This window comes from Corvus brachyrhynchos, unplaced genomic scaffold (genome assembly GCF_000691975.1).
Source record: "Corvus brachyrhynchos isolate BGI_N302 unplaced genomic scaffold, ASM69197v1 scaffold408, whole genome shotgun sequence".
NCBI classification, from domain to species: domain Eukaryota; kingdom Metazoa; phylum Chordata; class Aves; order Passeriformes; family Corvidae; genus Corvus; species Corvus brachyrhynchos.
In genome coordinates, this window is record NW_008239759.1 from 2,151,203 (window position 1) to 2,174,876 (window position 23,674).

Below are 23,674 nucleotides of genomic sequence, written 5' to 3' on the forward strand. Positions count from 1 at the left end.
GATATTACCTTGCTTATTTTTACTCAGGGTGCACTTGTTGTTGTATTAGATGTATTATTTTACTGTGTATAGTAAGAAAACTGCATGTTATGTTCCACATTTTCCTGAATTTATTAAGTTGAAAGATGTTCATGTTACATATTGTTAGAACAGAAAATGGGGGGTGCAGGGTGGGTTGTGCCCCCTGTGAAAGACTGCAAAGAAGTTTATATGTTCTTAATGTTTTAATTGCATTCAGAATGGTCACAAGATATTAATAGAATTTTTAGGCAATTTTGTAAGTATTTTAGAGAAACCCTCCCAGTCAAAGCTTAAGGCTCTGGCCAAGCCCTAACCCTGGCTGACTAGGGAATTATACCATCAGACTCAGGTGTTTCTGCTCTAAAAGTGTAATCAAGTCACTTGGACTTGCTAATTTGATCTTAGAAAAGCTGGACCCTCTTTCAAAATAAACTTGAAAGTCTTGCCTAAGAAAGACTTTCTAAGTCCTCACTGTGAAACAGGACCCCCCAGCCACTGCAGAGTCTGAGTGATGGTAAAAGTTTAAGACAACTTTAAGTTGTTTCTCAAAGTTCTATCTGTTTAATCACTGTCTTATTCTTATTTGTATAAAAGAGAAAAGGGGGAATTATGGGGAATTATAAGGTTGAATTGGGTTGTGAGCTGTAAAACCTGCCTGCAGAGGCAGATAGCAGCACAAAGGAGCACATGGTGGCACAGAGAGGCTTGTCTCCTCCAGACCCTGGGGGAGGAGGTGTCACAGGGCAGAGCCCTACGGAGAGGAGCCTGCCGGGAGCTGATGGATGGGTGGACAGGGAGTGAGCATCCATAGGAGGACACTGAGAAAGTGTGTTGCTGATGTGGCAACACCCTATAAGGAAATACTGTGCCTTAGAAAAGTGTATAAAACCAACTCACTCCTTTGAATAAATGATTCAGATTCCCTGCCGGTCTGGGTCCGTGCCTCAATCGCTGACAACTCTAAGTCCAAATATTGGAAAATTTCTGATGTATTGAGAAATGGGATCTTGTTTTGTATCCTCAAAATAGCAGTGAATCTCCAACTGCTTTCAGGTTGCCATCTCATTCGGCAAATTTGCTTTCAGTTTCTGTGCAATTTAAATGGTGAAGTATACGAGTAGAATGCTTTGCAAACACTTGATCACATCTTGCATCAGAAAAGTGAGTGGTGAAATTAAAATTTTGCTGCCATAGTCAGAGGAAGAGGTGTTTTCCATTCTTCTTGCCATAAAGAGATATTGTTGAGGTAGGGAGCTGCAAAACACGCTGGTGTGTCTGTATGGGTGTTGGGCTGACCTGTGAGTCAGAAAATGTGTGGAAACTTGATGGCAGTCCTCTCACTCACTGATGAACTGTGCAGTCCTGGAGTGCAAGGGGCCTCCGTGTAGCCTTCCAGGCTTGTAAGAGGTGTTTCTTTGTGTACTGCCTGCTTCCTTGCCCACTCCCTGTACAGAACTGATGGACCCTTCTGAGGTGATACCACGTATTTGGCTCTTAGACTTGGCTATGAAGAGGAAGGAGCAGTGACTTGGGCTCCAACTAGCATGTTTTGTGGAGTAGAGGTGCAAGGTGTGTTCTTCCAGCTTGTCTGATAGTAAACGCTGGGCAACTGAAAATATCTTTTTCGTCCTGAACCTCCTGTCTGATTCTCATTTTAACTGTTGAGCTCTGCATCTGTCAGAACAAGCACTGAAGCAAGCTCAACTGAAGCAAGTAAGGATGCAACCATGAAGCTTTTAGTACAGTGCTTGTGCCTGACTTATGTTGTTTAGCTAATTGAAGAAATGCTCTGGGATGTAGGACAGAACTATGACCTGACTATTGCTGCGTAACATCTCTGTTTGGAGATTGACAGATGCCTCCTTGGTATGGCAGAACTGGCTCCACAGATTGCTGATTGTGCTCCCTGGACTACAGTGCAGGAAGCATTGTTATATCTCATCAGTCAGTAGCCTTTAATTACTCTTTTTTCTCTTGTGCCTGTTCAACTCCAGCTGACATGTGGGGACTCTACATGCTAAATCCTGGTCCCTAGTATCAGTTTATGAAACTAGAGATATTTTTATTTACTTATCATTAAAAAGAATCATTGCAGTGTTTTAAGACTTTTGTTTTGTATGCTATTATTTCTAGGTATGTGAGTGATAGCTACATGGAAAATATAATTGTTTTCTACCTGTGCTCAAAGCAAAAACTGACTGATGTAGACTAGTTCCATCTTTGTATTTTTCAATCTGTATCTTTACATGGGTAGAACTGGCTTATGGTTAAAGGACTGGTTTGAGAATCAGTGTTTAAATATCCACTTGAGCTTCATATTTCCCATGTAATCTTAAGCAATTTGCACAGTAAGTTGCAGAAACAGCAGATGTAGAAGAGGTGAACTTTGAAGTTCCTATCATGAAGGTCTGCAGTGAAGCACTAAAGCTCTCTGTAGAAAAATGCCAAGTGTATTAGGCATACTCCAATGGATTTTGAAATAACCTGCTAAGCAAATTCAGAGCTGTTGGCATTTTTCTGACTGAAGACAGCCAACAGGAAAAGTGTGGAGCAACGGAGTGTTATAGATCTTTATCTATTCCACATCAAGAACCTGAAATCCTTTTCATGTTCAAACTTGCATTCAAAAACCCAATGGTCTGAAAAGAGGGGATATGTTCTTTTCTATTATATGATAGGCTTGCATTACAGAGCTCAGGAAATTAGTTATTTTCCAGATATGGGATTTAAAGCCTCTCTAGAGAGAGAGTGCAATAGCCCCAGATGCTGTCCGCATCACTTGCTGAAGATAAGGAACTGTGCTCAAAGTGCAAAAGGGGGACTTTCTGTGAAAGAGGGACCTGGCTTTCAGCAAAAGACGAAAATTATGTGTTTGTACGCTGACACTGTTTTGCAAGTGATTTTATATTACCTTTAAATGCAGTGCTCCTCACTATTAGAAATTGAGCATCATCAACACTTTCCATTGCCACCCTTTCACTGATCTGTTTCTAAAGGAAGACATAGCTGGTAAGGGGTTTGTCCCTGACATGTCAAGGGTTCAGCAAAGGCAGATTTATGAATAAGGATGATTCTTGAGTGTGAAATAAATTCAGAACTGTCCTCACCTGTGAGACATGCAGACTTACAGATTGGATAAATGTGCTGCGGAGATTTCAATGTTGAAAAGAAGGAGACTGTTCAACTTAGCTGAAAAAAACTTTGAGGATTATCTTGCTTCTAGATACTTAATTGCTGCCAAAATTGTTCTTTTAAGTTCTCAGCTACCTGATGGATATTATCCTCTAGATTATGAATAACAAAAAAACATAGAACATGAACACAAATATATCTATGATTAAAATATATTTTTTAAAACTTGTACTTCACATGTGTATGTACTTATCAAGAGGTTAGAACTGGCAGAAAAATTTGTGCTCAAGATCCATTTTTGGCTTTAAACAATGATTTATTTATTGTAGTGACAGTAGCAAAAATACAGCCTCACTGGGTAAAGAGGTCATCATGTTAATGTCATCACTGTCATCATCAATAATAAAAATAATAAAGTGTTACTGCATTAGCAGAACCTTAAATACTCTCTATATTTTCCTTGCATTAAAATAGCTAATAAAAGTCAAGATCCTGATTTTATTGCAGTCTGCCTTGCTAATGCTCCTACACTGTGTACCTAAAGTAGGTATTGTACTATTTGTTACTTATTAGGTCCTAAGAGGAATTTGCATTTTTCAAGAGCAAACCTCAAAGCACCATATAATAATTAGCTCCCTGTAATTGATTTTGAAATATATTGAAAACATAAACCCTTCACCTTGTGTTCATTTGATAGTCTTTTGCCCTGAATGATGCTTGCTGGTACTGGCAGCTGCCCAAGTACATTTGCATTTATTGTGGCATCAGTTAGTGTGGTATCCTTTATAATATTAATCCCTTTTGCACTATATGCAATAATAAAAATTGGAATCACAAGAATGTTGTTATACATAAAGTATCACTAACCAGCCTGAGCAGTGGTATAAACTGGATGGGTATTTTATTTGTTCAGTTTGAATTTTATTCAGAAAGGTTGAAGTGCCCCCTCAGTCAGTTTGCAGATGACATCATGTTGGTCAGGAGTGTTGATCTTCTGGAGGGTAGGAAGGCTCTGCAGAGGGATCTGGACAGGCTGGATTGATGGGCTGAGACCAATTAGATGAGGTTCAACAAAGCCAAGTGCCAGGTCCTGCTCCTGGGTCGCAACAACCCCAAGCAGCTTTACAGGCTGGGAGCAGAGTGGCAGGAAAGTTTTTTTGTGGAAAAGGATCAGGCGATTCTGGTCAACAGCAGCTGAACAAGAGCCAGGTGTGCCCAGGTGGTCTGGAAGGCCAATGTCATCCTGTATCATCAATAGTGTGGCCAGCAAGACCAGGGCAGTGATTGTCTCTCTGTACTCAGCAGTGGTGAGGCCACTCCTTGAGTGCTGCATCCAGTTCTAGGCCCCTCACTACAAGAAAGACATTGAGGTGCTGGAGCGTGTCCAGAGAAGGGAGAGAGAACTGGGGAAGAGTCTAGGGGGTAAGTCTTATGAGGAGCAGCTGAGGAAGTTGGGGTTGTTTAGCCCAGAGAAAAGGAGGCTCAGGGGAGACCTCATCACTGTATAACCACCTGAAAGAACAGTGTAGCCAGGTGAGGGTCAGTCTCTTCTCACAGGCAACCAATGACAGGACAAAAGGATACAGTCTAAACCTGCACCAGGGGAGGTTCAGGTTGGACTTTGGGAATATTTTTTCTCAGAAAGGGTGAGTGGGCATTGGAACAGGCTGCCCAAGGATGTGGTGGAATCACAATCTCTGAAGGTGTTTAAGGAAAGACTGGATGGGGCACTTAGTACCATTGTCTAGCTGACAAGGTGGTGTTTGGTCAAAGGTTAGACCCTATGATCTCAGAGGTCTTTTCCAGCTTAACTCATTCTGTGATTCTGTGATCTCTGACAATGGGCTCAGCTGTAGCAAACTTCAAAATTAACTTGCTTTTGGGTCATTTAGACCTTCATTATTGTTTTCTCATGCTCTTTTGCTTAAGCGCTAGGTGCAGCTGAAAGCAAATGGAATGACCTTTGAAGCAGTACAGCTGCAGAGTTAGTAATATTCCAGCAATCTTCTGTTTCATTCAAAGATCAGTAAGTTGCTGACTTCAACAGCAGTTACTCTCTTCTAAAAAAGGAAATTTTAAATTTCCCTTCTTTAATTTTTTGGCTTTTAATATATACTTAAAATGCAATGTTTTGTTTATAACAAGGTCTTAGGGAGCTCAAGGGTATCTCAAAATACCACTAAAAATATAGAAGTTCTAAGTAATTAAACCAAAACACAATTAACATTTTTTCTCAGGTACACTGAGTCACATCCTGTTCAGACTATCTGAGTTAACAATGTTTTGATGAAAATTAATCAAGACAAATAAATAAAACACACTAATTCATGAAACCACAAAATCATATACCATCAAGGAGTCTGGGTTTCCTCTTTTTCAGTTTCATTTGTTAATTACAGTGTATGGACTGCCATATGAGCAAAACAATTTCTGAAATATATAGATACATAGAAACATAATTTTGTTGCTATCCTAGAGCTGTGCAAAGTCAGTCAGAACGTAACTTGCCAACATCCACAGGGGGAGGTTAGGATGTTCCCAAGTTGTTAAGACTCAGTGGGTTAATGCATCCACGCAAAAGTTGCTATCTCTGCTGACAAAAAATTTACTGCTTTTTTTTCATATTTTGAAGTAATATTCTTAAACCAATGGCTTATTTATTTTTTTTCCCAAAGAGAAGCTAAACATGGAATGGCAAAGGCGAGAGGGAAAGCTAGGACTACTTCAGTTTTCCTGGAAGTGCTTGAAACAATCTATAAGAGAGAAGAGACTAAGCTTACATTAATTTTTTTTCTTCAGTTGTATGAATAAATCCAAGTGCTAGCTGAAAAACCTTTTATTCTGACAAACTGAAAGAGTCACGAACTGATTACAGTGAGTACTTTCACCCTGAAATAGCAACACTATCTTCTAAAGTTTTTCCTACTTGTCACATAATGACTTGTCTTTTTAAGACCCATAGGCTTAATTCATGGATCAGAACTACTTTGGAAGTGAATAGCAGATACTTAACAAAAGCCTTGGTTATTATTGGAGACAAGCTGTCTAGTGGTCTTCTAGTGTATGTTTGGAGTGCAAATAGGCATTCCTACTATGCGGACTATTATCCTGTCATCTTTTTCCCATGGATAATAAACTGTATCTTAAAGGAAGAGCCTACATTAAAGAATTATTTTTTTTCCTCGTGGCCAGCAGAATCAGCGTTGTTCTGTTTTATGCAGTCTTACGAAATTTATAGTTTTCATAGAAACCAACATTTCTGAGGTACTTGAGAAAGGAAAATCAGATATTTAATCATGTTTTCTGAACACTGTTAGGAGTTCAACTGGATCTAGGTTTGGCTGGCATGAAGTAAAATCTGCATACCAGGTCTGTAAATTACATAATTATATCCATTTAGTTCTCAGTAATGTTGCAAGTATGACCTTTTTTCCCTCACACTGAGATGCCTGCTACAACTGAAGAACTTAAGAGACCTATTGTTCCAAAGGTCAAGTAAATCTACAGGTAATATTTAGTTCTCTGCAAAACCTGGATTAGCAGAAGTAGAGAAAATGAACAGCAAGAAGTCTTGGGCTTGTTTTCGGAATGTTTAAAAATGTTTGTGCTTCTTTTCTCCATTGTTTGGAATAGTCCACATATGAGTTTATTATTAAAAAAATCTGTGGGTCGTTACTAAGCAAGGGACAGAATTAATATACCAGTGTGGAAGATAAAATATATTTAAAGAAACAATTGCCTTTTTCCTAAACCCCCATCATACTGGTCTTTGTTTTGGGTTGGGCAATTCTAAAATTCAATTAGAATATTTATGGGCCTCCAGAATTAGTAGCTCAGTTCCTTTCCATTTCAAAAAAGATTTGTAAAGATACTTTTTCTGATTAAAAGGGAGATGTTGAAACATTATAGGAAAGACTGTCTTCGAATATTTTTTCAAACACATTGAAAATGTTAGGCATGTGGGGTTTTTTGGAGGGGAGTATTTGTTTGTTTCTTTATTTGTTTATTTGTTGTTTTTCTTAATTAATCCTCTCTGATTTTGAAATTCAGTAGATGTTTGTATGATACTCATATAACATTTTGTCTCCTCAGTGGCTGGTAGACACTGGATGTCTATGCTGTACAAAAACTACTTATCACATCTGAATGTCAGTCCCTCTGACAAACAGTTAGTTTTGCTGTCTAAAATGAGAGATATACCTTGGTTTTGCACAACAAGAATTTCCTCTTTCCTTGAGCATGATCTAACATGGTAGGTATATGCTTCTCTAAAAGTTGAGATGGCACAAGAGTCTCTATCTAAGCATTTTTTTTGAAACATGTAGAGACTTTGTATTTCTTAGAATGGAGTTTCAACAAGAAAAGGAGCTGATTTATGTGCCTTTTCTTATATTACCTTTTGTACAAGTTGACAAAGTATAGGTTTTCAAAACTCAGAAGCAAATTCTTCAGTATGTAATACTGTATGACTCAGAAAAACTTCTGTGTATTTGCAAAAACAAAAATCCAAGATTGCACATTTGTTTCTGTGTGGTCAGAAGTTGAATTCTGACCTTTCAGAAGACAGGAATGCTTACTATGTCTTTAGGCAAAGAGAACTTTTCCCAGGGATTGGGATAGGGAGAATCATAGAATCATGGCATGGTTTGGGTTTCAAGGGACTTTAAAGATCATCTAGTTCCAATCTCAGTGCCATGGACACAGACATCTTTTACTAGAGCAGGTTTCTCAGTGCCCCCAAGCCTGACCTGGAACATTTCCAGGGACAGGGCATCCACAGCTTTTCCAGGCAACCACTTCCATTGCCTCGCCACTCTCACAGTAAAGAATTGCTTTCTGATTTCTAACCTAAACCTATTATTTTTCTGTTTGAATCCATTCCATCTTGTCCTGTCACTACAGGCTCTTGTGAGCCTGCATCTTTCTCTGCATCTTTCTTGTAGGCTCCCTTCAGGTACTGGAAGGCCACAATTAGGTCACCCCAAAATCTTCTCTTAAAGGATGACCAATCCCAATTGTCTCAGACTTTCCTCATAGGAGAGGTGCTCCATCCCTCTAATCAACTTGGTTGCCCTCCTCTGGACTCACTCCTACAGGTCCCCGTCCTTCCTGTGCTGGGACCCCAGAGCTGGATGCAGTGTTCCAGGTGGGGTCTCACCAGAGCAGAGCAGAGGGGCAGAATCCCCTCCCTCCCCTGCTGCCCACGCTGCTTTGGATGCAGCCCAGGACACGTTTGGCTCTCTGGGCTGTGAGTGCCCATGGCTGGGTCATGTCCAGCCTCTCACCCACCAGCACCCCCAAGTCCTTCTCCCCAGGGCTGCTCTCCATCTGTTCATCCCCAGCCTGTGTTGGTACTGGAGGTTGTTCTGACCCAGGTGCAGCACCTTGAACTTGGTCTTATTAAACCCCATGAGATTCCCATAGACCTGTTTGTCAAGCTTTCCACGTCCCTCTGGATGGCATCCCATCCTTCAGGTGTGTCAACTGCATCACTCAGCTTGTGTTTTCTGAAGAGCTGTTGAGGGTGCACTTGATCCTGATGTCTGTGTCATTTCTGGAGATATTGAGTAACACTGGTTCCAGTACAGGCCCCTGAGGGACCCCACTTGTCATTGATGTCCATTGGGACTCTTAGCCATTGACACTACTCCCTGGACACAACTGTACAACCAATTCCTTTTCCATCAGTATACCCATCAAATTCACCTCTCCCCAGTTTAGAGAGAAGGCTGTTGTGGGGAATTGTGACAAAGGCTTTACAGAAGTCCAGATAAATGATATCTGTAGCCCTTTTCTTGTCTGCTGACATAGTCACCACATCAGTGTAGCTAGTATAAGTATGTTTTCTTGTTTGACTCTGTAAGTAAGCAAGGCCAGAAGGGCTTGCTTACTTACACTGCTGTGCATAATCTTTATAGCAGTATTTAGACAACTACAACAGGGAACATGGTAAAATAACCTAGGAAATGAAATGTCGGCAATCTGATTATTCTTTCATTCTAGGCAGAGGAAAGTTTATGATGGTAAACATATTTAGTAGAGAAAAATCACTCAGTCTAAAATAATTTCTTTTAAAGGAGAGCTTCAGCCTAAATTGTTGAAAACATTAGTGTACAGCTTACTTGAAAAAATGTATTTTAAAATAGAGACATTAAAATTATGTAGAGTAACTGACTAACTGAAAACTTTGGATTTTTTACTGTGTTGCTGGCCAGAAGGTTGACATAACAGAACATGTATAATGAAAGAATGCAGCAAAGGATCACAAGAAGGTGTGTGTTTAGGACAAGAAAATGGAAATCAATGTTTGTACATTTATATTGCAGGCATTTTGACTTGTTTATCTGCTTTATTATTTACTGTGATGGACCGTAGGATAGTAGAGCCCTTGTATTGAAACCTGACCTTTAACAAAGTGGTAGAAATGTGACTTTGGTAGAAACAGCTAAACAAATAAATAGAGAAATGTACATACCCTTGTGCCCATAGCTCTCAATACTGCTGGAATGAAATTACAGCCACACTGGAGTGCGAGACAAGAAGCATCTCTCCATAACAACAGAAAAGAGCTCTTGTAGGAGAAATTGCAGGCTGCTTGATATAAAAAAAAAAAAAGAAAAGAAAAGAAAAAGGGAGACCAGATGGTTATTATAGTTTTGCTGAGCCTACAGATACTTAACACTTTCAGCAATGTATTTGGACTATGGGTATACACAACATCTTTTAGCTCCTGGTGTATCATCTGGTAGTATGTGCCAGGCATACCTGCACCAGGTGGCCTCAAAGCTGTCACCAAATTGTTCCTTACAGTTGTCTTCCTTTTCCAGTCAATCTTCTTATTAACAAGAAACAAACAAACAAACAAACAAAGAAATTCCAAGTACTCATGGAGGTTAGTGTCTACGTAATGTCTCAATTTTTTTTTTGCAACTTTAAAATTTTGTCCACTGTTTGATTTTCTAGAACCTAGCTGCACATTTTTATAATAGAGAAGAGACAACTTTTTATACAGTATTTAGCTAGCTAGAAATGCCATTAAATAACTGGCCTTCTCAGAACTCATAAATTTCCCATACTTACTGATATACTAATAAAATGGCAGTGTTTAAAATAAATTATGATCATTATTTATTGTATGTCTCAAAAAATCTCTCAAAAATGTGTTTTTATCAAAACCAGCAATTTTGCAGACTTTGCAAAGTTTTGTTTAATTTTATGATAAGAAAAACTGTTCAACTGGAGAAAGCAGTTTGAAATGCCAGAATCCCTCACCAGATTTCTGAAGTGAGTCCCAGCCCTTCAGAGGTGTTTGACATGTTCTGGTTCTGAAGGTACATATTCTCACAGTCTGGGGACGAAAGGGATTCATCATTTCCATGAAAATATCTCAGAAAAAATTTTCAAAATGCTTTCTGAGACAGAAGTCACTTATTTACACTTCAGTGCTTTAAGTAGGCTAACAAGGTTCTGTAGAGTTTCAAGTGGATGGGACATAAGAAATGGTATCTCTGATACCAGTGATACAGCAGGGAAGAAAGCAAAAAATACTTTAATGTTTGACATATAACAACATATTGTCTTTCTTTAGCCAAGCATTTTTCTGCATATTCAGTTCTTGAAACACTATCAAACCAGGGCTTCATCTTTTAAAACCACAATATGATGTAGCACTAGTGGAGAGAGTATTTTATAGCATAATTGCATGAAAATACACTAAAATGAGATTGAATTTAAGATTTAATGTCTGTAAGAATTTGAAAATGTGTAGATAATTTGTGAAATGTCTTATTTCTTTTTGTCATTTTTGTCAGCAGATGATTCTTTGCTTGCTCTATAACTCTTCTTTCAGACTGTAACAGAAGTGGTGCATTGGCATGGGGCTAAAATGGAACGCTTGGGCAAATTCAGCTTATTGCAATATACTTTGAACATCAGTGTCAACTGTCACATTCACATTCCTGGTCAATCCTCAGAATTTAACAGAATACTTCAGATTCCCTGTGTTTGTACACTAATATTGACATAAGATTTCTTAAGAAACTCTGGCTATTACATTTTGTATCTGATTTCCCAGGCAGAGCTGCAGCCTGAAATTTTGGTTCTGTTTAGATTCATCAGTGTAGCTTATTGATGGCTGCTAGTTATGCATTCAGTACATTTAAATTTAGTTTAATTGCAGGGAATCTGTATTTTCCTTATATCATACTTCTACAGTACTAGTGAGAAAGGGATGTTTCTGGAATTGCTGACGAACATCCCTATTTGTATACACATAGGTGAACCTTGCATCAGACTTAACATGCAAGCTGTAAGGATTTCTTTCACTATGCTTTGAGAGGCTGAGGACTGAGAATCAACTTTTAAATTTTTTTTTTCTTTAATCGAGAAAGCATTAAAATAAAAAATAACAAAATCCAAACCAAGACCCAAAACCACAACTCAGCACAATGATGTATCAGACTAACTTTTAAATTTAGTTGTTAATTTGTTTACTTGTTTTAAATAAAGGGGCATGTCTACCTGTGCTTGGATGGGTGCATGTTGAATATGACATACCAAGAGAACATCCTGCAAGTTGGTACCATTTGTGCATGACAAATTATGTACCAGTTGGCTTTTTTTGTGGAAGACATGTGGCTTCATTAAAGGAGCTAGTGTGCATTTATCTGGAACAAAACAGCCATGTGGCTTTCAGCTCTGGGTGTTACCATGCTGGTGTTTGCCTGTACCTGTGTACCTGTACCTACATGAAACACAAACATATGAAGAAAACTTTCAATCCTGTTCTTGAGAGACACTTAATGAATGCCCCCCTCATATTTACATGAGCCCTAAGGCAAGGGACATGACTGCTCCTGAGGGATATTTCAGTCTGGTTCGAGCCAATTATTTTTTCAAATTGCTTTCTGTCAGTTTTTATGATGTCTGCATTTTCTGTGATTCAGAAACTATCCAGGCTCACAATATATAAACTATTCACTGCATTCCTTCATGAAAGAAAAAACCATAGGACTGAAAACAAATGATTTATAAAATGGATTTTTAAAAAAATTAAATATCTGGAATCAGACCCACTTATTCTCCCCGAAAAATGATTTCATAATAGACCCCTAGGCTTAACTTCAAGTATGATTCAAATGTTTTAATACAAAAAACATTAAAATATTCTTATGTGACAGAACAGAGACACTTGGGCACGTCTGCTAATTGAGATTTCATCATATAGTTTGCTATGTATAAAGTGAGACAGTAACTTTGTTGTAGAAATCCTGAGAATATGTAGGATTTAATTAATAAACTTTTGTCCTTTCAATAAAATATTTTTCCTCTCGCATTTTTTAGCTAAACCCCCTCCCTCTGTATGTATATGCAAGTGGGGATTTTTATGACATTATTTTTTATTAAGACCTCTTATGTAGCATTGCTTTAATTATATAAAATAATCATGTCTAAAGAACATATTTATCTGTGTGCAGTTTCTAAAATACGTCTCTAAGATTAGCTGGTTTTCCCACCTGCTGTTCAAGTGACTGCAAAAGATCAAGAGCTATGTAATCTGGAGAGTTCATGGAAATTAAGGAATAAAAAATTCTGAAAAGGGCAAACACAATCTGCTTAAACGCGTACTTCACTTTCTGTTTCTAAAATTAGATAGACACAGTAAAAGAAAAAAAAGGGGAAAAAAAAGGCAAAGGATCTGGCCAAAAGTGAATAAAAAAAGCCAGCAAGAGAAATCTCTCTACTGTCATACCTGTTGCTTTAACTCTGATACTCTCATTATAGAGTTAGTTGAGCCCCTTTCCAAAGTATTGAAGGTAACATTCATTAGAAGTTTCAAAGCCACAGGCATCTGGCACCATGTTCTGAATTGCAGTGGTATAAACTGACAAAACTTTGTTGGCTATAAAGACTCTGTTCTTCTGGAATAAATCTCTACAATACATCTGAAAATGTAACATTATAAAACATTAGGGAATCAATTTCTTGTCCCTAAATGATGAGCTTTCACAGTGGAAAGATTTTAATTTGATGTTGTTAAACTGAATCGGGATTGAAGTGGTTTATTGATTTATTAATGACATGTAATTAACTGGCAATCGATGAGCTATAGAGATATCAGTGTCAGTGATGCAAATCATAAACCATACATTGTGACCCCTTCAGAAAATGCTGATAAACATCCCCAGTCTCTGAGCACCCCTCTGTCACTAATCCCAGGAAGTGCAATACCCTGCAGCCCCTCTGGAGAAGCCCCCAGGTGATGGAGGCTCGTCCCTCCTGAGATCCCCGGCTGCAGACCCCCCTGGGGTGGAGCTGCCCTGAGAGCTCCCAGCCAGCACCCCAGCACGGGTCCTTCTTCCTGCCCCCGCACCTGGACCAGGCAGACAGGAGGAGAGGCTGCTCGTGGCACCCCTGGGAGGGCAGAGGCCAGGACACCCCTGGGTGACTTGTGTGGTGTCAAACTGAGCTCTGATGGCATCTGCTCCTGCAGCACCATCCCTGCTGCCACTGCTGCCCTCGTGCTTCTCCTAGACCTCTCTTTAGGCTCACTCTTTTACTGCAAAAGGCTCTTTGTAGTTTTTCCACGACCACTTAATATGCTGATTTTTGGCCACTTCAGTTGCCATGCTTTGGGCAAATACCCTCTCAAATGGTTTCAGGTGCATCATTAATAAACACTGGTATGTGTAGGTTCCAAGTTGACCTCATGTTGTTATGCAGCCTAGTTTTCTGGAGGAGGGCCTGAGAAGAACCCTCACAACAGCTAGTTTTGTCTAAGGCAAGTTAGGAAGAGAAAAGTATATGCAATGACTAATTATCTACACTTCAGATTTGAAACTGGTGGAGAATGATTGCTGTGGTAAAACATAAGATCTCAAAAAAAATGAAAAACAGGTAAGAGAAGAAAATCAACCTGACTATACTATGCTTTCAACTGCTCATTTTTATTTCCTAAAGTAGATTAATACCTACCCTTCCGAATGAATTAACTGCTTTCTGATGCCATTCTGTGAAACAGGTCACACAGTGGAGAGTTCTCTTCCTAAAGGCATTATGTTTGAACTTACCTCTGAACAGACATAAAGAAATTCTGTCAGTCAGCCATGTTATGAACTCTTGCTGTTCCGGTTCCTCTTTAATATTCAGGATCTTCTCTGCAGCTCATATCAATGCAAATCCTTCCAGTGACTTTGTTACTCAACAATCTCCTTTTAAACATCCACCAGGGAAGAAAATGTTTGTGTTCTGTTCGTTTGTTTATTTTTAAGTCACACTTTCTTATTTTTTTGTCTTGAAACATATAAAGGAACTTCTTTTCCAGCTTAAGGTATAAGTAATTTGTTCAGTCACATCCTCTTGGTTTTTGTGTGCAGAAGGAAGCAAAGCAATTAACCTCTTTTATTATATTATCAATGTATTTGCATTATCCTTCCTTGGGTAACAGTCCGTATAAATTAATACTGATATTTATTATTCTAATTTAAAGGTTATGGTGTTCTTCTACTTAGAAAATGAAAGTGTTAACTTCTTTCATTCTCTCCTTTACTGGCATAAGGATGTATCAGTGATTAAAGTGACTTTAGGTACAAAGTTAATGTGAGCTTTTAAAACTGTATAAAAATTCCTTTGTAGCTTACTGTGAGACTCAGGTTTGCACAAGAAATATAACTAAAGAATCACTGATAGTGTGAGACAGTAAAATTCTTTAGGTAGCAAGTGTTTCTAGATGGCTTATTTTATAAGATTTGCCAGCCTGTATTCCAACAGGATGCCATCAAGGTGGAAATGAAAATCACTGAACACTAAGTCACTGAATTTCCCTCAATGTGTCAAAATTACAAAACCAGCTTCTGCTATATGAGTCTGATCTACTGTGAAAATGTACAAATTATTCAGTTGCTCCAGAAATGCCTCATTTATTACCCATGTTGAGAAATTCAAATGGGTGAATCATGAGTTTGACTTCTCCACTTTTCCCTGAATCTGATTACAAGTCTCTCTGTGTCATGTTTTCATGTAGTTTAAAAAGGTATAAGATACATTTCATTTTGAAGTAACTCTAATTCTGCCTGGGTTCCATCAGTTATGCTAGAAAGGGATTCAGGAGGCTCAGAGTATTTTTGGCATACAAGGAAGGAAATCTGATGAGCTGAGAGAGAGTCTGCTCTGGTCAATAGCTCACCACACTGGGGGAGGCAGACTGGTATAGGAAGCATACCCCGACAGCTGTGCTGAAGTGCACAGAATGAGATTCTAAACTTACCATGATTGATTTCTTTTAAAATTTAAAGGTATTAGTTAGGGTCAAGGAACTATGATGTTGAGGGAAAGTTTTTGTTTTCCTTGACTCTACATGTGGCAGCTAGTCAGAATATTCATTGTGATGACCACTACCTATTTGTGTTGTTATTGGTACTTTAGGAAAGAAAAATACAGTAAGGTCAAAGATGAGATCTTGCTTAGTAAGATGCAACATTAAAAAGATCAGTATATGTAGCTAAAATAAATGTACTGAAGATTTTCATTTTTAGAAGCTTGATGATATGTGGTTTGAACTTTTTAATCTCTGTATTCTAGTTGACAGCGAAAGTAAAAAAAAATTGTGGAAATGGAAATGCAGAGCTTTAAGCAGCCCTCATCAAGTACTGCACTATGAGAATAGATGAGTATCATATAATTACAGTAAAATACAAAATCAAAAGCAAAACTTGCTTGCTGACATGGTTTATTTGAATGACTATTGCCTGAAGACTACCTACAGGTATGAAAAAGGTTGTTCTGAAGAGTGGAAAACAAGTTAAGTTAAACTGCACATACAAACCACTCTTTGCATCAGGTGTACAGGCATTTGCAAAAGTGACTTCCCTGCAGTTGTCAGCCTACTCAGGATTTTAGATCTTTACTGGAGTAGTCAAAAGGAAAATTGAAGGGAAAGACATTATGCTTTTGTTAAGAAGAAAGTTGATTCTAGAGAAAGTTTGTTTTTTTGAAGAACAGACAAAGAGGAACCAGCAGCTGGTTAGATTAAGAGGGGATTAATTAAAGAATTTGAGAAAAAGGCAATGCTTCCTTACTTTTCACTACAGGTTAGAGTTAGGTTATTAAACACCTCTGTAGAAGATGAGATCTGGGAAAAATATTCATTTCTTTCAGTTGAAAATTGAGCTGTGACTGTCTGAGCCTGTTTAAACACTCCATGAGGATTTTATGATGTAAATTTTAGCAAAGAGAAGGATGAGCCAAGGCTTAGAACTTGCTTATTTTCTCTTCACCTGAGGAGTGAATCCTGTGGAGGAGCAGAAGGACAGAAGAAAATTGGAGTGAAGCTTATGGGAAGAAATAGATAGGATTGGGTAGATAGAGGTATACAAGGAAACATCTGAGATTGATCGATCGATGGATTTGTGTGTGTGTGTGTGTGTGTGTGTGCCTGTAGGTGTACCTTCAAACAGAGACAGTCCTCCATGTTTTGTGTTTATACTTTTGTGGGAAAGGGGGAGAAATTTAAATAAAGTGAAAAATAATAATCCCAGGTCTGCTTGGATATCTGTGAACCACATTTTAATCAAATTTGTGTTCTCTTCTGGTTTTTCTCTCTTGGAAAAGTCCTATCACCCTCTAGAGAAGTAAGGATTTTAGGAGAAGAAAGACAATGTGATGACAACCCATGTTTATTGAGAGATAATTAGATTACTAGATTTTATTCTTTCAGGCTTTTTTTCAAGCATGACATGAAAAGATCAAATTCTTTCTGTATCAGATCATTTCTGTGCTAGGTTTTTAGGAAATGGTTTGAACTGGGGATACTACAGAGATCTTCTCAGAGAAATATTTAGATTTCTGATGCTCTGCTACCTCCTGAGTGCCCACATTACTGCCTAGACTTTGTCTCCTATAAAGCACTATGTGTGCTTGGCCAGATGAAAGACTGTTATAAAGGATGATAAATGCCATTTAGAAAAAGAAGCTTTTCATAATTGAGGGTGGAGGCATGCTGTGCCTCCTTTTGGTAATTCCTATGAGACAGTGAGGCATTTCAGGAGAAGGTGTATAAATATAGAACTGGCCTGGGGCAAGCAGGCGCACGCAAAAACCCACACTATCTCAAAGCTGCCAGACACCGTTAGTGGATCAGCTTTCCCCTGAAAGGAAGGAAAGCCTTAGTCCACAGACTTATGTAAAGCAAAATTAACATTTATGGGGCTGATCCAAAGTCCTTTAAAGCTGAAGAGGATTTTTCGTCTGTAGACCTCAGTGAGATACAGATTGGGCTTTCTATATGAGTGTTTAAGCAGTGCTTTTTAACTCATGGAAGTTAAATCCCTAATTAACCCATACCTTTTTTATCCCAATTATTTTATTAGCCACTCACATTCTTGTCCTTTCTTCCCTCATTCACCTTTTTATTTGGGTAATTAAAGTTCTGCTTTGGCATTAAAATGAAATTGAGAATGATAAAATTCACTGTAATCAAGACACAGGTTGACAGGTAGGCCAAGACCATACCATCTCTTGTAACATTTGAAGTTTTTTCATGGTGATTTAAGAAAGGCTGTATTCTAATTTGCCCAGAGAGTTGCTGAGATATTAAATAGTATCTAAAAATGCCCAAAAGCTAAACTTCTTACAAATTTTTCTCAGTGTCATGATCCTGTTGACTGATAAAAAATTGTATGTCACAACATAAAACATACTTCAGCTTTTTAGATTTCTTATTCCATCTTATGGAAATATTGCTGTTTCTGAAACCCTTTTTTTGCTTTTGTAAAGGAAAGCTGTCTGCTAGGATATCAGCTCAAGAGCTCTAGGCAGAAAAACTGGGTGAGTAAAAGCTTAACATCGCATGGTATATCAATAGGTCATGGCAAATAGAAATATGGGGCACTTTGCTGCCAAGTGTTATTTATAATTGCTCTGATGGAGGAAATAACACTTCAAATTAATAGAATGAGAGAAACATTGGATATGGGGCAGCTGTTTAATATGTTTCAACTGTAATTTCTTGGCAAAATATACTGAGTGTCATCTGAAAGAACTTTTTACGGCCTGCTACTGAGACTTGTTGGTACATTGGAGCATGAACAATTTAACTTCAGCAAATAGAACCCATCTTGCTAACCTCTCCTTGCGAACCTTGTGCTTTGTGTCAACTCTATGACATGGTGTGTTAGCATGAAGGAATTTTCTGCTTAGAAAAATATACATATAGAGTTGTAACCAGACAGCCAGATTGGAGGAGGGTTACAGAAAACAGCAGGAAAAAAAAAAATGCTGCCCAATGACACATTAAGACTCAAGGGCAAAACATTTAACTACGCAAGGTGAAGGAGACCTAATAAGGTAATAGAGTCAAGCATTTTCATAACTCCTTTCTTTTTAACTTTTGCCTCTGCCAGCCATTCACCTGAGTTCTACTGAGAACCCAAATATGCAGTCATCTTTATCTTGTCTTCTAAATCAACAATATATGAGTTTCTTCTTGTTTTCTTTGCAACCAGATGATAATTGTGAGAAAAATCAGTTATTTTTTTCTTTCCAACATACACAACAATATGTGTGTCTCAATATTCGACATTTGCTCTTTAAATGTTGTCCTTTTCCCTCATAATTTCTGGATTGTATTTTGCTGTAGTTTCCTGAGGACAATAAATTCTTGAGTAACATATATATGAACAGGACTGACGCAGCTTTACTAGCAGAGATTCAGCAACCTGTCTCATGCCAGCTGCACTGATGTTGCCACCAGCACTGAATAAATGTTGTAGTTTGTGGTTATACTAGAACACAAACTTACTGATCATGCTATGTGTTTTCCCCTCTTTATTTCTCCTGGGCTTGACTTACACAGTTTAAAATGTATTTCTTAGACCGAATTCATTTGGGTATTTCTCTTGAAATAGGAAGCTGGTATTTTCTGCTGGGAGCTATGCTAACTGAAAAAAGTGTTTCTGAAATGTCATTTAAGCAGGGGGGTTCTGCTGTGAGTTTCCCTTTCCCTTGAAGGAAAAATAGTACATCACAGTATTGCCTCAGGAACAACCTGGAGATTTACTAAATCACAAAGGAAATGCATCAAACTTGTTGGTTTCCCATTTTTTTTCTGACATGTAAGAGAGAGAAAGAGAAAATTCATGTGCCTGTCCTTCACTGGCTGAAAAATAACATCCTAGTTCTTCTGCCTTAGTGCTTCTGTATAACAAGCTGAAGATTGGGTCGAGGTTTGCCAGTACTTGCTTCAACATACCTGTTCCCTGCTTGCAAATCAGCAGGAGAAAGAGCAGCTGCACATGCGAAAGATGGGCAAGATTTTTTCTGGTAGTAGAAAATATTGATTTTATGGCTAACTGCCTTCACAGCAACAGTGCTTAGTGCTACTGTGATAGCTCCGTGGAGTGGATTGAGGGCCTGAGTACTGCCTCGTGGGACTCGGAAAGAGTCTGCAGCTATCAATATTTCTTTGAGCCTAAACACACTGTTATTGCCCTGTAGATGCCCCTTGAACTTATTTATATCTCCTCAGGAATTGCCATGAGTGTTTTGACTTCAGGTACAAGTGTCTTTCACAGATGTAAATGATTTGCCTGGAGGCTGAACTCATGCTCTGGCACAAGAGGTATTGACGTCGGAAGGATCAGGGACAGGGCTCTCACCCATGCAGTCCCAGTTTTCCACTCCATGTTTCAGCAGTTAGTCATATAAAAAAAAATAGAAAACAGAAGGAATTTTTATTTTACTTTTTATTTCTATTGCTACCAGCATGCACCCCACATCTAAGAAGGCAAAAGCATGTTTCTACTGGTGAAACTTGAAGAAGCTTTCAGGGTTGGCTGAAAATGCTCCATAGAGCTCTCAGCAAAATAAAGGAGGCAAAATCTCCTATTACCTCAGATCTCTTGTGCTCTGAGGTAGGCAGGGACTCTATATATGTCTTTGCCTGAGTTAAAGCAGCTTCCAGTAGGTTTAGCTTGAATGTTACCTGCAAGACTTATTATTTTCCAACCCAGATATCAGAGGCCAAATTGATATACACCTCACAAGAGGTAGATACTTCTTGAATATTGATTTGCATATTTGATAGTACTGATACAAGATTCTAAGGCCAACAAGACTTTAGGGCATGGGCATTTTGACTTTCAAGCAGTAGTGATCAGACACTCTGACCACCCCCATGGTCCAGCCCTTTGCACTGAGGTTCTTCATCCCTTAACAGAAACCTCAGCACAGGATGACGCTAGACGGAAAGGCAGTTTTGTCACCTCATTTGGGCATGACCTGTGGATGTTACTCCAACAACACCCTGAAATTGCTAATGCCTTGCTGTCTTCAGTTCTTATTTGAGGTGGGAATAATCTTCTGTGCTATTTAAACCTGGCTGCACTGTGCATTGAGAGTAAGGAAAAGCTTCCCATCATATGTATGCTGAATAATGCTAGGATCAGTTAGACACTCCAGAAGGTAGTGCTAGCAGAGTACAGATAAAGTGCCTATCCCTATAATTCATAACTTGCAAAGCATGGTAAAATATAATTACTAATGCAGCTAACAGTCTTTACAAGTCCTTTCCAAAAGTGGCAGGGGTTTTTGTTTAGCTTTCTGGTCTCTTTGAAGTCTTGGGACAAAATTAAAACCTTACTAAGTGGATGAAATAAAGGATTATATTAATTTAAAAACAAACATCCCAAATCCCAAAAATCCAGTAAACATGCCAGTAATAGAAGTCATCTGTTAATAGAAAAAAGATATCTATCTACCTATCGTTTTACTTTAACTTCTCAGTTTGTTGGAGAATTTTTTTGGCATATATTCCTGTCCATATGTGCACTTGTTTACTATACCATTTACAAAGTCCTTAGCATACAGATGGTACAAAATAAAGTGAATAAAAATTAATAGATTCCTATTACTTTATTTTCTTTAATTCTACTTTTATTACAAAATCCATTTTGTTTCTGTCTAGAAATAGTTTAGACATCAGAAGAATGCTTAGCAACTATTAAATGTAGATTGCAGCCTGAGTGCTAAAGTAAAGTAAGTCTATATAATTTAATAGCTTTTCAATTTAATGAAAATTCGTTGCCAGATTGTTTAATCAAGAATTTGTCATTGTCTGTGCAAATAATTTCATGTGAAACTGTCAACAGTTTCTCACAGATTTCTCAGTAGAAAACCTAAAGAAAAGCTTCAATAAAGCACAGCCTTTGCAATATCAGGAGTTCATTTCAGAAAAGTGTCAGCCCATTTGATGTAATTTTACAAGGGATGGATCGTTACATTTCAGGTGAAGTTAATGACACATGCAGCAGAAGCATTCTGCAGGTATTAAGTATATCTGACAGAAAATACAAATCTAGTTTCAGACAACACAACTGTAATTTGAAGCTTATTGTGAGAGTGTTTGCAGCTGTGAGCTCTTTATAAAGGGTGATTGTTATGTTCCTCAACAATCTTAGTCATACCATTAAGATGTCCATCAAACTTGTGAAGCAGAAAGCCAGCAAATGTTTAAATTACAGGCCTTTGGTAATTTACATTGACCTCTTAAGCATCAGGTGAATTATTAAGTAAAAAGCATAAATTGCTGCACCCTTAAAACCTTTGATGACCAGGCCAGATATGCGTTCTCAGAGAGTGGTTCAGTTGCAAACAAAATATAATAAACAAGACAGCTGAGAGTACCCATCGTTAAGAAAAAAATCAACACTGATCAAAAAACCAATGCAGTGTTGTAGTGGGGGTTCCTACAACACGTATATACAGTGAGGCCCGTGGAAAAGAAATATAAGGACCAATTCTTGGTAGATATTTCAGAGAGATGTTTATTTTCAGCCGCATGGCCGGTGACTTCTGAAGAACTGTGGCAATCATGGGACCAGAGGGTCCTTGCTGGGCAGGGGAACACAAAACAACCAATGGGGAAGGAGGCTGACCAGGGGCTAGGGAAACCCCATGCCTCCCTCCCAGTGCCCCTCTCCCAGGACCCCATGCCAGGGGGGAGGAACCCCAAGAGTGCAGTGCTTTGTGCTGGCCTCTTCACATTGAGAACTTACTTTCAGTGTGGTAGCAAGTAGGTGCAAGCACAAGAATGCAGAATATCTATGAAGACTAAGAAAGATCAAATGAGGGTAAAAGAAATACCATATACAAAGTTGGAATATGATGAACTGAGAAGGAAATGTCAAAAACATTATAATCTAAAGCTCCAGATATCGCCCAAGAGTTAAAAATGTTTTCTTATGCTCTTGTGCTTCACCTAGAGGCCTTAGAAGTTTTCACTGCTGTCCCTATTTTGTATTAATAACTATAAAAGTGTGGATACAAAAATGCTGCTAGCAAGGATTTTCTTGCTGTTTTCTAAGCCTGTGAGAGACTTTTCTCTCTTACAGAAGAGGTAGCAGAGTTATGTAAACAACCACACATCTGAACAACCACCTGCAACCTTGAAAAGTCTTGTTTATGGTACAGTAGAAAAATATTTTGACAATGGATGTTTTAGGATTTTAGCCAATCACCCCAGAGGGTGGCTGATCCTTTGTCCAATTAGACTATGAAGAAAAAAGTCTATAAAAGAGTTTGTAAAATAATTAAATAAATCAATCTGCTGCACAATTCCTGCCTGCTGGATCTTCTCTCCTCCTCCCTACAGCTGCGGGACACGGTGATATACCCTAGGGCGTAGGACTGCGGTAATATAAAAGTACTACCAATATGGTTCAAAGAGAATAATCAGGATGTCTTTAACAGCTCCTAAGCATTGCCCAATATTGGTCTCAAAACCCCAAACCCAGAGCTAGATGGTAGTTTACTTCTTAATAAAGGAAGCTATTGTTAACAATCTAACCTGTGAGATAGCAGTTACCTCTTCTTTAACTGGACTCGTGCATTATAAGCATTCGAAAGGATTTCCATTTTTGAAAGAATGTCTCAAAGGGACAATGGATGCCCTTACTTCTAAGTTTAGTAAAAGGCCTTTTCATGAATCCTGCAGAAATGGCAGCCAATAAAAGGATGTGTCCTTTCTTCCAAACATACCTGAGAACAGGAACATGAATCATATATGGAAGCTCTGTGAACAGTCAATTTTTTAAAAAATAAATTTGAAGAATACTGTAATTAAAAGAAATGTGAAGAATACTGTCATTGCAAACATTTACAAACTGTTTCCAAACCTTAAATTTAGATTTGGATTTGGTAAACATTTATTGTGTTATTTAAGGTATATGTATTCTGAACTGTGAACCAGTCCAGTAAGTATACCATAACCTGTATCTAGAGGACATTCTCAGGTTCCTATCTGTATTGCATCTATTTGTAACTGACACTCGCATTGGATTTTTACATTGGTAGTTTGGAACAAAGATCAACATGAAATGTCAAGGTTTTAGCTGAAATTTAAGTCCCTGCTTCTCATAGTTTAATAAAAGGCAATTACTTATTTAAAGTTAAATGCAAAGATTAAGAGTTTCTAGGTCCTGCTGTGGGTTTATCAAATTTGCAAAACATCATACAGTGCAAATTTCTC

At 38.3% G+C, this 23,674-nt stretch overlaps 1 long non-coding RNA gene across 1 annotated transcript in view; it reads right to left on the reverse strand.

Annotated features, from left to right (window-relative positions):
• Positions 1 to 23,674, reverse strand: part of LOC108448756 — a 44,613-nt gene that overhangs the window by 18,504 nt on the left and 2,435 nt on the right. Inside the window, exon 2 of the long non-coding RNA XR_001864771.1 lies at positions 9,629 to 9,744. This is a non-coding gene — a long non-coding RNA (uncharacterized LOC108448756). The remainder of the gene's footprint in view (positions 1 to 9,628; positions 9,745 to 23,674) is intronic.